Genomic DNA, 18,059 nt, shown 5'->3' with positions numbered 1-18,059 from the left:
GGGGGTGGGGAGTGAGGGAATCTTCCCTTACTAGCCGCCACATAATCTGTAGGCAGGAGGGACGTCTGTGGATGATACAGACCAATTCTGGGCTGGCTAATTGAAGGATGGCCACACAGAGGTCACAGACCGGGGCTCCTCTAGATCCTTGCTACTCCGTGTGGTCAGAGGACCAGTGGCAACATCACTTGGGACCTTGTTTAGCCTGCAGAATCTCAGGCATCTGTCTGGACCAACTGAACCCGTATTTGCATTTTAATCCTACCGCACATTTAAGTTTGAGAAACACAGGTCCAGGTGGTAGCAAGGAGGCTTGCGGAAGGATCTGCCTCTCAGCCCCGCCCCCTCCCCCGTCTTTGCTCTCCGCCGGAGCAAAGCTTAGCCCCACATTGGTTTTCCACATTTCTGCGAACCCCGGGTGTGTGCGGAAGGGGCGTGCAGGAGGTACCCCGGCGCGAGCAGAGGGCAACTGGGTGACTGGATTGGCGAAGGGCTGCTTTCTCTGGCTCGGGGCTCCTCAGCGTGTAGACACTCCCCCGACCCTTCCCCCCCACCCGCCTCCCGCAGCTGCTACTGCCTGCCTCCCGCCGGCTGCCGCGAAAACCCGGAACAGCTGCGTGCGCTCGTGGAAAGTCCTCCTAGGGGCGAAGCCGGGCAGCTGGGCATGCTCAGTAGCTGGGGGAGGCTTGGGTGGAGAGTAGAAAGCCGCGGCTCTGCCTCCCACCCCCTCCCTCTGGCCCCCGCCCCCCTTGCCCCTACCCAGCCCGTAGTAGTTGCCCGGCGTGCGCCCGCGGAGACCGGGAACATGGCGCTCCGAGCGGTGTAGCAGCCGCGGAGGAGAAGCGGAGGAGGCGCCGCCGCTGCGCTGACAGCCAGCCACCAGGTAGGCAGGCGCGCCTGGCGGGGCTGCCTGGGTGGGTAGCGGCGCGGGGAGGGGCGCTAGCGTGGATGCGCACGGCTGGGACCCTGGGCATCTCGCTTCGCCGGCAGGATGCGAAGGGGATATCTGACAGCGCGCAATTGTGCATCGCCTAGGAGATGCCAGAGGCTGGGGACCGGCTGGCTGGAGGGCAGGGATTCGGGGACCGCCCCCACCCCCCATGCGCTGCCACCCAGCCTGGGCTCTCTACGGGTCAAATAAAGGATAGTTCCTTTCTGCTGGGCGAGAGGGCGCGGGGGAGATCCCCGGATACCAGTTCTGGGAGTGCGCTGGTCCCCCGGACGGCTCGCAAGCCCAGCACCGGTTCTTTGTGTGTACAGCCACGCACGCCCAGGGGGGTGCCACGGTGCCTGCTTCTCCCCGGGAGTGTTGCACATATTGCCAGGGCAGGATTTCCGTATGGTTTTTGTCTCTTGGCAGGTGTGGACTGGAAGATGTAATAGCAGAGCCTTTATGGGGCTGTGTTTTCCTTTGTTACTTGCCTTGGTGTGTGTGTGCGTGTGCGTGTGTGTGCGCGCGTGGTGGGTTGTAATGGAGAGAGAGAACTTCTGCTCGTGGGCACGGGTGTGGGCAGAGCGTGGAAGAGGATCTCGGCTCCAAACTTGTAAAAATCGCGTGTGATGCCGGCCTCCTGGAGGGTTAACTTGAAAAGTCCAGAGATCATCTGTGCCCGGTTTGGAGCAGAGGCGTGTTCGCCCCTCTTGAACCCATGTGTGTGTATCTGGAGCTTTAAACATGGGATGTGAGTCACTTCAACATTAGATAGCAGTTAAGGGAATGTGAAGCATTTGGGGCTATCTGTGGTGGTCTTTTTTTTTTTTTTAAAGGTCAAATTAATAAATAGAGAAGTTGGCAGCAAGCCCAAGGAAAGTGTCATCGTTAATAGCTGATGACAGCTTCGAAGGCTAAATACACTTTTGGGGAAATCAGGAAACCTGGCATTCCACAGGGTTCTACCAAGAAATAGCCATAGGGTCTTAAGGAACTCCCAAAATCTCTTAGTGCAGCCGTTTTCTCTTCTGGGGTTTGGAGGTATGTAGACCCCCTCTGTCTTACCTGAGTCCAGATGGACACGACTCTTGAAAAGCCCCTCCCACACCAGAATTCCTATGAAACTGACACTCCAGAATAACAGCTGTGCCACCTTATACTTGCATATCTGTTATATTCAGCAGCACAACTCCCTGAGTTAGGGAGGGAAGGCAAATTTAGAATACGCTTTTATTTTTTACTCCAAGGATGGACATCTGTGACTATGAAGTTTAGAGACACTTTCCTCCGTACTTAGAGTATTTATTCTTATGGTCTCCTTAGGTGGCAAGAATGAGTCAGTAGCATCAAAACGAAATGGGGAGTGCTTGAGGAAAATGCATTTAAGTAAATTAAAGCTGTAAATGTCCAATCTGACAGTAATACCTTGACTTAGAATACATATGTGCAAAGCAGAAGCATTGCTAATGGAAGCAATATTGTTGATGGAAGTTTATTGATAGCATTGGTCTTAGAATACAATTTTTGTGTTCCTCTGGGACTAGGTACAGATTGATTATACTAGGTGTCTGCAAGTTGGTATTTTGTTAATAAATGTGAGTTTTAATTTCAGGCATTGAAAACCTAATTTGTCAGCTCCTCTCCTTCATCAGAGTTTGTTTCAGCACTGCAGGTGTGAGTGGCAGGTGTTCTGGGGTGTGGTATCATTTTGGTGATGAGACACCTGAGTTTGAGCTCTGCCTCTGCCTCTGCCATTATTAGTTTTGTGATCTTGGGCAAGTTATTTAACTTTGTGGAGCCTCAGTTTCCTCCCCTGTAAAACAATCCTGGGAATAGAAAGACTTGTCTAAGTGGGAGAGTGTGTGGACTACTGGTAACATAAACCAGCCAGGAAAAGGGGACATTGGAAGAGGAAGGGAAATGGATATTTATTCAACCTATACTATGTGCTCTGTGTTACGCTAGTCAAGCCCAAATAAGTGATCTAACACTTCAACTATCAGTTTCTTAGGGCTGCCATAAAACAAATGGCGAAAAATGAGGTAGCTCAAAACAAAATTTATTCTCTCACAGTGCTGGAGGCTGAAAGTCCATAATCAAGGTGTAGACAGGTCTGTGCTCCGGCTGAAGCCTCTAGGGGAGGATCGTTTCTTGCCTTTTTCTAGCTCTGGTGGCCCCAGGTGATCCTTGGCTTGTGACAACATAACTCCAATTTCCTGCCTCCATCCTCATGTGGCAAAGTTCCCCCTTCTTATAAGGACACCATTCATACTGAATTAAGGTCCACTGTAATTCAGTATGACCTCATCTCGATTATATCTGCAAAGACCCTATTTCCAAATAAGGTTCACATTTGTAGGTTCTGGTTAGGTGTGAATTTGGGGGGAGACACTATTCAGCCCAGTATGCCAGCATCCCTATGATCTGTGTTTAATGACATGATTATTTCTGCATATGAGCAGAAGGTAAAGATAGAGTATTGTGGGTTCAGAAAATACTTTAAAAGTTATTTAATACAGCTGACATATTTGTGGCTTCCCAAACATGGTAGGGAAGAGCAGCATTTAGAGATACTAGACAAATGTCGCTAATCTGGAAACCCAGATGATCTAGGATCTCAGTCTTCCACAGGTAATCTGCCTGACGTGCCCTGTCCCAAAAGGGTTTGTTAATGTCGCCTTCCTCTCTTTTGCTACCCGACCAACACAATGCAAACAAACAACAGAAAATCAAATTAAACAACCAAAATAACAAAAGTGACAGAAACACCCCAATATTAACACCTTTCTAATTTTTCTAATTTTTGTAGAAGACACCACTGTACATGGAATTGCTTTAGCCAGAAACTCAAGAATCATCTTTTGATACCTTAATTCCTTGTGCCCTCCATATCCAAAACCATCCCAAAATTTTATAAATTTCTCCATGTATCTCTCGGTAGATTCTCCCTTCCATCTGTATCACACCACACTATCAATCCTCAAGTTGTCTTCCCCATACTGGATCACTGGCATAACTTTCTAGCAAGACCCGTGGCTCCTTGCTTGGCTCTTCCAATCATTCTTCTAGAATAGATAGGATCATGTCAATTACTTGCATATAATGCCTCTACATACCTGAGGTGGGTTCCAGAGACTGAGCCTTGGGCACTTGGCCAGCCTCATCTTGGGCATCTCCTTCTCTCGCCGCTGTTACACTGACCTCCTGTCTGTCGAATTTCCCAAGAACTTCCCCTACACCTTGCTGGTACAAACTGTACTTGTCCTTTGGGCCTCCTTGATCTCCCTTCCCCAGCAGCCCAATTCTCTTATCAGCCTTTTAATTTTCTTCCATAGCACTTGCCTCATTTTGCAGTTTCCTATTCATTTGTTTGACTATTGAATGTCTGTGAACTCCGTGATGGCCATTTGTTTTGTGTCTTGCATGTAGAAGATGATCAACAATGGCAAATGAGTGAAGGAATGAAAACTCTCATAGCATTTTTCTGTGCCAACTTAAAGATCTGATTTTTTAGAAACTTTTTTTTTCCCCACTAACTTGTATAAAAAGAGCAATTGAGAAACTCGTTCTGACTGGAAAAGAGGAGTATTCTTGGCTTTAACAAATGCATCTTCTAAGAATTGGTTTTAAGCGAGCAGTTAAGAATTGAGTCAAAATATTTTCTGCCAGCTGAGGTCTTTGTAAAAACCTATCAGTCAGCAAACATTTCACAAATATCTATTGGACATTTGTATTTGTCATGGTAGGCCCTAGAGGGGACAATGGAGAACTAGACTTTTAGCCTTCTAGAGATTAAAAATAAACAGTAAATAATAATTGCAGTAGTATTTATTGGGCTTCTGTTCTATGCCAGGTTCTCCTCCGTCCCTGTCCCTAGTGGTTACTATAGATAGCCCTCCAGTCTCTCCTAGTAACACAGAATCCAAATCAAATGCACAACAAATACTTCATGAGCTAATAATTAGTAGGTGCTTTTATCCAGATCTTTTAAAATAGAAAACTTCTGCTTATGGGGGGTGGGGGGAAGGAATCTGCTCATATACAGAAGAGCTTGCAACTGCTTTGTGAATATAGCCAGGTGGGTCCTGTTCTACTTTGCAGAGCATCAGCCTATTGTCTCTGGGGTTAAAATAAGAGCCAAGTTGCTCTTTATACAGGAGCGAGTTCCTTGTGTGTTTGTCTTCCACAGTTGTCAAAATTCTTAACTGGCAGCTGAATTGTTTTATTCTGTTTAATCCAAGTGAGAAGTAACGTAATGTCTCATTCAGGGCACTTTTGGGTAGTCCTGAAAAGAAAGACTCAGTACCCCCAGGAAAATGAATGTGGTGGAATGCAGGAATACAGGATTACATTTGGATTTCTTGGATGGCCTCAATTTCCTGTAATTTCATTTCATGAATGGTAATTTTTTTTAAAGCAAATAAAAACATTTAATGCACTTTTTTTTTTTTAAAGTTTATTTTTGAAAAAGAGAAGGGGGGGGTGGGAGGGGCAGAGAGGAGAGAAAGAATCCCAAGCAGGCTTTGTGCTGTCAGTGCAGTGCCCCACATTGGCTGAACTCATGAAGCCTGAGTTCATGACATGAGCTGAAATCAAGAGGCGGATACTTAACAGACTGAGCCACCCAGGTGCCCCTTAATGCATATGTTTGAGTATAACTTTTCACCTAAGTAACAGAAATCAGACATTGTGTCTTGATTTCGTTTAAAAGTGATGGATACACAGGGGTGCCTGGGTGGCTGAGCCAACTTTGGCTCAGGTCATGATCTCGGTCAGTGGGTTCGAGTTTCTTGTCAGGCTCTGTGCTGAGAACTTGGAGCCTAGAGCCTGCTTCAGATTTTGTCTCTCCCTCTTCCCCTCTCACACTCTGTCTCTCTTGCTCTCGAAAATAAATAAACATTAAAAATTTTGAAATAAAGTGATAGATACACAATTGAGTCTAAAGGAACTAATAAGATATTTCAGTAACGTGGTTAGTTATAATGTACACATTTAAAAATCAAGCTAGGGCACCTGGGTGGTTCAGTTGATTAAGCATTTGACTCTTGATTTCAGCTCAGGTCGTGATCTCCTGATTAGTGGGATCGAGCCCAGAGTCGGGATCCTAGCTGACTATTGAGCCTGCCTGGAATTCTCTATCTCCTGCTCTCTCTGTTCCTCCCCTGCTGGCATGCAGTCTCTTTGTCAGAATAAATAAACTTAAAAAAAAAAATTAATGGCGACCCCAAAATGCCAGTATTTACCAGCTAAGAAATGCAGTAGAAAATGATTTTGCTTATGAATCCACAAAAATATAAATTTACCTAAGAAGAATAGAAAATGTACATAACATACTTTGGAATAATAAGAAATGTCTAAAAATTTGTGTAGAAAGCTGTAAAATTTTACTCAAACACAAACACATGAAAAAATGCCTTATTCTTGGGGTAGAAAGATGGATATTCTGAAATGGCTGTTTTTCCACAATCAATTATATAGTTTTATTGCTTTGGGGTTTGGGAAAATTTGACAAAATGATTCTAACATCAATCCAGAAGAATTACTGTGTGATTATACTGAAGAAAATCTTGCTAAAGAATATATGTGGGAGTGGATTGCCCTTACAGAAATAAAAATAAATCTGGTCATCGAACTCCATTGGAGCCATGTAGTACTGGTGTGAGAATCAATAGATACAGCTCACTGGAATAGCATAGCCTGGAAGCCATCTCAGGTAGTTTCTGGAAACAAGTGCAATGGATAAAGCATTTTGAAACGCGAGAGGCATTAGACAAAATCAAGAGGCTACACCAAATAGGTAGAAAACTTTGAACTAAGACCCTCTTTATATGACTCACTAGACTAAATTCCAAATATATTGGAAAGTTTATCGGTCAGGTGAGAAACAAAGCTAGAAGAAGATATTTAACAAGTAATGCAAAGAATCACAGCAAAAGATAGCTTTGAATATATTTTAAGCTTTCGTATGCAAAAAGACCCTGTTTAAAGCAGAAAATAATCATGGAGAAAAATACTGACACCAAGCATGACAGAACAGTTAATAGAATAATTGCACTGAAGAACTCTTGCATATCAGTAAGTAGAAAATAACACCCCAATAGAATTGTTCAATTATCTGAATAAATGATTTGGAAGGATGAGATAAAAAGGCTAATACACATATTTAATAAATATTCTTACTATTAACCACAGAAATGCAAATTAAAACAAAAATGAGATGCCATGTTTCATGTATTAAACAATCAAATATATATATTTGCTAAATATATATTTGCTATATACACACACACACACACACACATATATATATATATATATATATGAACTCAGTACCAGCAGGGATGCAGTGAAAGGACATTTTCATTACTGCTGGTGGGAGAATTACAGGATACAACCTTCTGGAGGACAGTTAAAAGCTTTTGACAAATATTTTCAGAGTTCAAATGATTTGACACAACCATTTCTCTGGCTTTAATTTTAATTTTGGTCTTTGCTAAGGAATCAGATGCAGGCAAAAACAATAATAAAAAATTTAAATGCCCTTTAAAACTAAAAATTGGGGGCTGGTTAAAGGTATTTTAAGGTCCCCAAATAACACACATTACTTAAATATTAAGAGTGTTCATTTCAAAGATTATCTTGAAACAACTTCAGTTTTAAGTGGAAATATATAAGCAAGTGCATAATGATACGTGTTTTGTGAAATGGAAATATCCTATAGGTAAAAACTGGAACAAAAAACAAAGTTAGGCCATGTCTGAGGTAGCAATAGGTCTTTGCTTTTGTCTTTTATTTATATATTTACGACTTAAAAAAAATTAGTCAATAACATTGTCTTATGAATCAGAAAAAAACCCCATTATTTTATAAATATGATAGTGATACACATTCAGGTTATAATTATTCATTTATGTAACACACATTCATTGATTATCTCTGTGTCAGGAGCTCTGCCAAGTATATCAGCAATGACTCTTAGTTTGCATGCAAATGAAAGAAGCTGTCTAACTTGAGCAAAAAGAATTTACTAGAAGGTTATCAGATAGCTAAAAGAATTGCCAGGAAGGAGGGGCGGTGTGGTGGGGGACAAAAACAACAGAAAAACAGGCTTGGAAGCAAACCAGAACCTAGCCACCTCCAGGCCGTAAATACCAGGGACTTAGAGAAGCAGGCTCTAGCCTAGAATAGCTTGCTTGGGGCTGGGCCACAGTCTGCCAGTAGTTATACTGGGATGCTGTTTTCTCCTGGAGTCAGCAGTGACTTGTCCTGAAGAGCGTGGCTTCTCAGACTTGGTCTTTGTGGCTGGACAGGATTTTTGGAGGGGAGGTTGCATTCTCAGGTTAGATAAGAACCAGTGGGAGGATTATCCAAAGCAGGCAGTTTAGCAGCAGCAACAAGAGATATAGTTTGGAAATAGATGGGGCACCAACATGAGTCTAGGCTTTTTTTTTTTTTTTTTAAATTCTGACTTACATCTAGAAAGTCCTATAGTAATGTTTGAGTTTGGTCCACCATGAATACTGCAGTCCCTGTTCAAATAGCTTGGCACATAATACCAAACATCCGTAGGGAAGTTGGTATTCTTCCTACAGTTCTAGGAAATGTCTGTGGCTATCTGGATAATTCAGTGCTCAGGTTCATGTTGCTTGTATAATTGTTTGTAAACTTTTCCCTGAGGAAAGACTTGCAAATGGCAGGGGAAGAAGGAAATTGTTCTTCAGTTGCACTAAAAAAACAGGACGGAGAAAATCTTAAATTACCCAGAGGGGCCCGACCCTGGACACTGCATGGCAAAGAGCTCAGTTGCTCTGTCCCCCAGCCTCAGTGCACCTGCACGGCCACCCGCCGGCTGCACCAAAGGGCCCATGTGCCACTTTGGCCCCCTCTGGGCCCTGCCATGCGAACCCAGGTCTTGGACTTACCTGCTCAAAAGGCTCCTGGGCCCAAGGGGTGCTGAGGAAAGACCGTTCGTGGGAGGTGCACCTGGAGCTCAGACAGGTGGGTGTTGTAGTCCACATACACGGTTCAGGGTGGAAAGAGCTAGGTGGCCGGGCAGGAAGCTGGTTCTCCTTACTTTGCTGGGTTCTGGAATTCAAGAAATCTGAATTTAAATCCGTCTTCTAGGTTGTTAGGAACATAGTAAAGCTAGGCAGATAGAACGTATTTAACAATTTTTAGCTTATTTATCATCTTTAAATATATGATAATTAAGACTCCGTTTGTGCTCTTGCTCTCTCAAATGTTAGGATCAGGCCTGCTCAGTTTACTTTTTTTTTCCTTAAAATTTTTTTTAATGTTTATTTTTGAGAGAGAATGAATACAAGTGGGGGAGGGGCAGAGAGAGGGAGACACAGAATCTAAAGCAGGCTCCAGGCTCCAAGATGTCAGCACAGAACTCGATGTGGGGCTTGAACCCACAAACCATTAGATCATGACCTGAGCCAAAGTCAGATGCTTAACCAACTGAGCCACCCAGGTGCCCTTCAGTTTACTGTTTTAGAAGGGTGATAGTTGTTCACACACACACGCGCGCGCACACACACACACACACACACGCAATTAGCTACTTGTGCAACAACAACACAGATCATAAGAAAAGTAGATTGCACTCCTGTGATTATAGCTAATATTGAACAAGATGTATTAAACCCTCATCCCAGTGTTTTACCTGTATATCTTAATCTTTATAAGAGTCCTGTAAAATAGTCATTCAAGGAAAAATATGCAGTTAGGGTAACGAAGAGGAGTCAAACTCTGGCTCATCGGAATCTGATGTCAGTAGATAAGAAAAGTTTTGTTTGGAGTCCTTGAACCTTCAATAATTTAAAAATCGCTGGATTAATCAACCCACTCTGATTCCAATCCTCTGATTCAGCATTTCTGTTCATGCAAATTTCCCCATGCAAAAGGAAAGTAAATGCATTGATGGCCTTGATGTGTACAGTATTATGATTGACTGAATGATCAAAAGCAAAAATCGATATCTGGTTCCTTGTATAAGAAACAAATTTAACTTATATTTTAAAACATATCAGTTATGGGATCCCCTTTGCCGGTTTCTAAGGGAATTAGCATTTATGTCACTGGCAATGAAGAATACCTTTTTTTTTTTTTTTTAATCACTGATTCATAAACCTAAGCCTCCATTTCCCCACTGTCCAAGTGAATCAAGATGACTTTATCCAAACATTGGTTCCATTACTCTTTTAATAACAAGTTACGGAAGGGGGAGGGAGGATGGATGTGAGCTCACTCCCTCATACCTTCAGTCTCGAATATAAATTTTAGGATAGTCAACAATTGTTAACTTCACTTTTCAAGTTCAAGGTTGACATACTATTTAAGAAACTCTTTAGCTGTGTTCTGGATGGAACTTGAGCACTTTGCTTCTAAGGATGGTCATTTGAATCATGCGAATAGATGTTTGTATAACACACTGATGTTCTAGCTAATTTGTTCTTAATCATCAGATGAGTTGCCCACCTGCCTAATTTAGCTGCACTGCAGTTTACTGACCCAGGAGAAGAACTTCCTGGTACCGAAGAGTAGAAAACTTCACTTGTTTAAAAGGTTCTTCCCCCAATGTAGAGACAGTTGCTATGTGGGTATGATTTAATCTCTAAAAATACAAATAAACAGTGATGGAGGAGGGTCGGTTAAGGGAATAAAAATCTTAAACTGAATGTAGAGTTTTCTTTCTTGTCTAGGTTTTAGAGACATAGAAACAAATAGTAAAAGGAAATTTCTAATAATACTTGAGTAACAGCAATTCATGACTTGAGTTAGTTTGTTTTATCCCCTCAAATCCAAGGAGTCCCTAAATCTCATCAACTTAAAACTTTCTTGCATATGCCCTTTCCTGTCCCCATTGCCACTTCCCATAGCATCTCTCAATTAGACCTCATGTCAACCTCTTATTTGTTCTCTTTGTTTTCATTCCCACCCCAAAATGAACACCTGATCATCACCATTCATTGAAAACTTCCTACCCAGCTACCACTTCCCCCTGCCCCACCCCCTGAAATTTCTTCCACATGGTTTTGGGTTACCCTTCTGAAAGCAGTCATCACACTGTTTTATATAGATGTTTTCTCACTTGGTTCCCTTCTTATGCTAGCCTGAGAACTCTTCCAAAGCAGGTAACTTGTCTCTTGGTGTCTGTATCCCCAGACCCCAGCTTTATGAAGATGTATGTCAGGTCGTTAACAGATGTTTGTGTGTGGGGGGGGGAATGTTTGTGGATAAACGGACATTACTGAGACTAAAAAATGAGTCCAGATGCAAAAAGGCGATGCCATGGTTTAAAATTCTGGAATGGGTCCTAGCAATGGTCTAATCCATTTCCTTAATTAGCATGGGACTTTTTCCCCTTGCTTTCTATAAATATGAAAAACATGTGGAAGGAAAGATTAATACTTGGTTTCTGGTTAGAGACAAATTCTAATATTGGATATGGGTATAAAGCAGACCTTCTAAATACATTGAAAAGAAAGTAATGAAGCAAACTGTAAGCTAAGAGCCAGCTTTCCAGTAATAGAGTAAATAAACGGAGCTTCTGAAAAAATGAGAATAATTATTTAGTTACAAGATTCAATTTCCACTTCTCTGTTGCCCCAAACCTGGTATGAATAGCACATGGTTGATGATGTGACCCCTGCTTGGATATTAGTTGCTTTTTACTTGGAAAGCTGGGGTTTTACTCACTTCTGCCCTGGTCTTTGGCACCACATGTTTCCATAGTAACGAATGCACTATAAAACGAGAAAAACCAGGAAGGCTTGGTGGGGAAATGGATGAAAGTAAGTGGTTCAAATAAGAGGTTCCCCAGTGTGGGACCGGGGGGTCATCAAGCTTCTGGTCACAGATATTTGCGGCAGGATGCCGAGAGAGAGAAGATTCTAGGGTGATAACTGGAAGGGATTTTAAAGGCAGTATACGTATACACTCTTGATAGCAGTTACTGTGTTGATTTTAGCTTGGATTCCTGGGGAAGGGTACCTGCTGGGAGGGTACCTGCATTGCCATATCAGCGGTCTATACTGGTTGAAAGAAACACTCAACACCACAGCCCACTACCGACTAGGAATCAGGAAACAACAACTGGAGACTTTTACTATCTGTGAAATATAGTTGAGCTGTCCTTTTAAAACTGGAAGGTGTAGGAGAACACTGTGAATTAGGTATTAAACATTTGACAGTGCTGATTTAGAGCAGAGTCTTGTGGCCTAGATATGTTCTGTTTGGCACCCAGAGTGTGAAATTTCCCCTAAAAATTCAGATCTCTTCACTTAAAAAAAACCATATATACACAAATTCAAAATTTGGCAATAGTGTGTATTTTTATGGCACCCATCCACTGTGGCTGAGTAGTAGCTGCCTCCGCCATGGACCAGTAATGAATGGAGTCTTTGCCACAGTTTCCATCACTCCCTATCGGGTCCCATCAGGCTATTTCAATTGTTTATATTACCTTCTTGTTCCTTGAAGCCTTTTGAATTTGTCATCCTTGGATTACAGGAGAGGATTGCTCTAGGGTTTTGAATCATTCTTACACAATGTTCCTTTTTTTCCTAATATTTATTTGTTTTGAGACAGTGCAAGCATGAGCGGGGGAGGGGCAGAGAGAGAGGGAGAGAGAGAATACCAACATTCTTCGTGCTGTCAGTGCAGAGCCCAACATGGGACTCAGTCCCAGGAACCATGAGATCATGATCTGGGCCGAAATCTAGAGTTGGCTGTTTAACCCACTGAGCCACCCAGATGCCCCGCCAATGTTCCTTCATAATCTCATTTCCTGAAAGTATAAGCCAATTTATTTAATAATTTAAATATAAGGCAATGTATAGGTTTTAAATATAGGCAAAATATGAGGTTTTAGAAAGATGCATTTTTACAATTCCATCCAGAGGGTAAAAATCTTGAGCTAAGTCTCCTTAATATTTGGTGGGAATATGTGCATGGTTAGGCTTCAGCAACTCAACTTCTTCAGTATTTTTGCAATACTGGGTAATTATTAAAAACCTCATGTGTTCCATTTGAATTAAACCAAAATACAAAAGGAAATCATATGGGCTCAAGCTTGCTGGAGGTAGGGATTATCAAAGCTCAGAAGGATGCTATCATATTTCATATGATACTATCATCTGGAAAATATAAAACATTCAGAATGCAAATATGCCCACAGAAGTGAAGTAGAACCTTATAAATGATACACACTCTATAGAATAGCTGGAAGAATCTCAAAATCAATATTGGAATCACCCAGGGCAACTGAGAATAATGATATCACTGTACCTTAGTAAAAAGTAATGAAAAACAAATGAGATAGAAAATTCCAGTGTTGTCCCTAGAGTTACTATTTGCTTGAGATAGAAGAGTGAGACAAGACTTTAGAAAGTGGTTTCCCAGGTCTTTTCAGACCTCAACTTTATTTTAAACACAGAGCACGGCCTGCCTGTTGAAGAGGATTTTCTTTTCTGCATAAACCAAGGTGTGCAATGTCACTGTAAAACAAAGACCTTTGGTTCTAAGTGGTAGGATTAAAATAAAGATAACTGGATCTATTAGGGTGGTGACTGCTTGCTTCTGTTTTGTTGTTTTTGACAGGCTAGATAAAAAAAGAATAGGATTAAAGTGTAAAGTTTAAAACTAGGATAAAAGTAGATACCACAGTGACCATTCCTAACTAGTCATTCATTTATTCAACAGACATGCATTGAGCACTGCTGTGTTTATAGAGGTGGCGCTTCAGTGAACGTAAATAAACATCTCTCATTTGCGGGGAGAAACAGTAAATAATCTAAGAAATAGATAGAATGTTGGAAGGTGATCTGAGCTTTGAAGAAACAGAGTGGGATAAAGAGGTTGGGAAGTGGGTGGCATGGTGGCAGGAAAGGGTGCAGGTTTCAATAAGGAGAGGCATTGTTGAGAAGTTGACATTGAAGGAGGGGAGGGACATGTAGATCTACATTGTGATGCACATGAGAGAACATCCTAACAGAGAGAACCCAGTGCACAGGCTCCAAGGTACAATGCCTACCTTGTGGGAGGAGGTAGAGGGAAGCCAGTGTGGCTGGGACAAAGTGAAGGAGGGGCAGAGCCAGCAGGGCCTGAGAGGCGGTGGTCAACAACATCTTAGCCTTTACTCTGAGCAAGATGTGTAATCACTGGAGAGATTTGAGCAGAGGATAGGATCTGACATATTTTATACAAGTCTCTTTGGCTTCCCTGTTGAGGAAAGTGTGAAAGTGGGGGGATTGATCAGGGGAACACTACAATAATTCAGGCAAGACAGATAGTGATTTGACCAGACTTCTAGCCATGAAAGCAGGGAGTTGTGACCAAATTCTTCTATATTTTCAAGGTAGTGTTTCCTTAGGATTGGGTATGGGTTATGAGAGAGAGAGAGAGAGAGAGAGAGAGAGACAGACAGACAGACAGACAGACACAGACAGAGGAGTCAAGGATGACTTCAAGGCTTTTGACCTGAGCAACTAGCAGAATGAAATTGCCTTCACCGAAGGACTGTGGGAGAAGGAAGTTGCTGGGGGGAAATTAAGAGTTCAGTTTAAACAGTGGACATCTACTTTTTTTTTAATATTTATTTTTTGAGAGAACGTTAGCAGGGAGGGACAGAGAGAGGGGGGCAGAGGATCTGAAGTGGGCTCTACGCTAATAGGCTGACAGCAGCGAGCCCTATGTGGGGCTCAAACTCATGAACTGCAAGATCATGACTTGAGCCAAAGTTGTTCACTCAACTGACTGAGCCACCCAGGTGTCAGGGGACAAGGGATGCCCACTTGGGATCCCAAGGGATGCTCACTTCTAGCGAAGATGTTGTGTTGTTTGAGAGTCTGGAGTCAAGGAGAAAAGTCTGGGCTGGAGGTAAAGATGATGACTTCACCAAAACAAGTAAGTTTAGCTAGAGAAGGAATCTAAGGGCCGAGTCCTGGAAAGTTCCCCAATTAAGAGTTTGGGTAGAAGTGGATCCAGTAGAACCAGCAGAGCCAGCTACTCTAGGATCTGCCCAATCACATATGTGGTGACTGAGTGGCTACATGTTGGGATGGTGGGGCTGACTGGGTCATGTGATCTTCAGCAGGCTACCCTCAGCCTGTTCACCTGTCACCTGAGCAGGGCTCCAAGAGAAAAGGGAAGCACCCAGCCATCTGAAGGCCCAGACTGGGAACTGGTACACTGTCATTGTAGTCACATTCTCTCAGTCAAAGCAAGTTTCAAGGCCAGCCCAGGTTTAAGGGGTAGGGAAGTAGACTCTACTTAAAGGAAGTTGCTGCAAAGTCACATTGCAAAGGCTGTGACCACAGAGGTGGAGATGGAGGCCATTTTGCAGTGTACTCCAGTTTATTTATGACTGTCCTCTTGCAAAGACCTTCAAAATTTTTGATAGGAAACATAATTTTAGTTTTGGGTCAAACCTTAACCTCATGCTTGAGCCACTGAGGACACTATTGCTGCAGTCCTGCTAATTCTCCAAAATTTTCTTAGTGAAAATAACTTTTCACACAGGTAGATGTTGATAGAATTTGAACCATAGCTCTGTCTCTTCAGGATGAAATTATGGCACCTAGTAGATACTCAAGAAGCTATTTATTTGGTTATAGGAAGAAAAGATATACTGTAGAGTTAGAACAATGCTATTTACAGTAACTGAAATTATTTGAACACTTATTATTTGCCAGATATTGTTATATGCATTATGTACCCTATTTTATTTAATTCTTCCAATGGGCTTACAAATTAGGTGCTGTCATTATTCCTATTTTATAACTAATAAATGGCAGATTCCCCATCCAGTGGTAGATCTTCCTTACTCTATTGATTAAGACTATTTTCCCACAAGCATAAAAGATGAAAGTAAGTATTTTCTCAAATTCTGAAACCTAATTCCTCTCACCTCTTCTGTTTTAGTTTGGGTCCCCTCCCCCCCCCCCCCCCCCCCCCGAAACAGACCTTGAGCCAAGGATTCAAGAGCAAGTAGTTTATTTGGAAAGTTATAGGAACACTGTTAGTAGAGAGGGGTAAGTAAGGTAAGGAAGGAAAAGCTGCCAAAATTTGAATTTACTACTGGTGGAACCAGAAATGGTGTGTAGTTTATACTTCAGAATTATTCCATCCAAAAAAGGAAGAGCTGAGATATTTATACACCAACTCCCATCTGTAACTAGTTGAAGACTGTACCCAGGGGATGTTAATTCATCTGTATTTCCAACCTTATGTGGTTTGGAAATGCTCCCAGGAACACAGATACAGGTTATTGGAAGTCAATAAGCATATGGGTGGCATTCACAGGGCTTGATATATCCATACCTGTTTTTGCCTTAGCATGTGCCTGCAGAACTTCAGAGGTCATGGTTAAAAAAAAAAATGCTATCTTTTGCTAGCCAACTGTGAGTGTATTGGTATCGATTGAACCACTATTAGCGTAGACAAGGACACCACATGTACAGTGGGTAAAAGGACATTGAGCCAGAGGTAAGTTGCACTCATAGTCGTTTCCAAATGAATGCAGTAATATAACTATTGATGCTGACTTGGAGTCTTAGATAATTAAGCATGTAGTTGTTAAATGTGTCTAATAATGAAAAATGGGACGGAAGTAAGGCTACAATTGACCTTGTCACAAAACAGAGGATAAAATATTCCCCAGGAGTAAATCATTTACCCATGTAATGCAATTGCATTCTTGTAGGGCACTGGTGGACCAGTTGGTAAGCCATCTCCTCCAAGGCATTAATGGAACTCTGTGTCCCAAATAATGTATTTCATGCCGTGATCATTTTGTAGCAACAGATATCATGAAAGCAGGGAAACTTTGGTGAAAATATAATAAAACATCTACTAGCATGAATGACAAAAATGGCCTTGAGTCTGGGCTTTTCTAGAAACCCCAAAATAAAAATAGTTTGGTATTGAGAAAGAAAGAAAGGTGTAACAGGTATGCTGAGGGCAGAGAGACAAGTCTTTTTTTTTTTAATTTTTGAGAGAGAAGGAGAGAGAAAGAGAGGGAGAGTGAGTGGGGGAAGGGCAGAGAGAGGGGAAGAGAGAGCAAGAATCCCACACAGGCTCTGCACAAAGCCTGATGTGGGGTTTGAACTCATGAACTGTGAGATCATGACCCAAGCTGAAACCAAAAGTCGGACGCTTGACTAAGCTGCCCAGATGCCCTAAGAGACAAGTCTTAGTCATATTTATATATGGATATACAGTAAATGTTAGTGCATTTTAACTGGGTGTTGACATGTACTTGATCAGCAAGAAGTGAGGTCTGTTAGCAGCCTGTAGTGGGGTTTCAAAAATAACCCAGATGGTTTCCTTGATGAGAATTATCAGTTGAAGTGAGATTGTAGGGAAAATGCTTTAAAATAGACCATATGCTTCAAACAGTGTGGAGCAAGAAGGGGATCCGAAGTTGATGAGGTCAAATTCAGTAGAATCACCAGTAGGGTATTCAGGCTTAGCAGGCCCCAAATCATTGCACTTTAAAAATAATAGCTGTTATGCCTTGGATTTGAGGTATGGGTTTAAGAAGCTCATTCTCATTGGTATAGCAAGGAGCCCTTAGGTTTTTTTGTTTGTTTGTTTGTTTTCCACACTAGACTGCACCATGGATGCTGGACTCTCTCCACCTGTATCGGCAGAAACATGTAGAGAATGCTCTCATAATTTCCGGTGTGCCTTAAGGGGTAAGGAGGAGAAATCTGAAGAGCCAGAGGAAGAGTGATCCTTAGTGGCTTTGGAACATCAATTTTGAGCCCTTCTTAACCATCTTTGGTTGCTTTAATTGTTGACTCTGAGGGATCTAGTTTTGTCCTTCCTTATTCAGAACTTCAGGGCTCACCATTCAGTTCCTTTATATTAAGGATGTCTGTGTTGTGAAACTTCAGGGGTGACATTCACATCTGGTCAGTATAAATAGCGCCTCCTGGATAGTGTAGTCCACAGCTGGAATGGCTTTCTCCAGTGATAACACTTACAATGCCATTGGTTTGGACCAAACTTGGTGAAATGGATCACTATGTCTTGTAATTATGTGTTTTCTATTCTCCTTCCTCCTCCCTCCCTGTGAAATGTAAGAGTCCTGAGAGAAGAAGCCAGGTTTTAGGTATTT

General features: G+C 42.2%; 1 protein-coding gene across 1 annotated transcript in view; it reads left to right on the top strand.

Annotated features, from left to right (window-relative positions):
* Nucleotides 1-390: 390 nt before the first annotated feature.
* The window catches only part of PAK5 (p21 (RAC1) activated kinase 5), a 299,753-nt gene continuing 282,084 nt past the window's right edge, over nucleotides 391-18,059 (top strand). Inside the window, exon 1 of the mRNA XM_043602881.1 lies at nucleotides 391-883. The gene's annotated coding sequence lies outside the window, so the exon portion shown is untranslated. The remainder of the gene's footprint in view (nucleotides 884-18,059) is intronic.

This window comes from Prionailurus bengalensis, chromosome A3, assembly GCF_016509475.1.
Source record: "Prionailurus bengalensis isolate Pbe53 chromosome A3, Fcat_Pben_1.1_paternal_pri, whole genome shotgun sequence".
NCBI lineage: Eukaryota > Metazoa > Chordata > Mammalia > Carnivora > Felidae > Prionailurus > Prionailurus bengalensis.
This window is presented reverse-complemented; position numbering and strand designations above follow the sequence as displayed.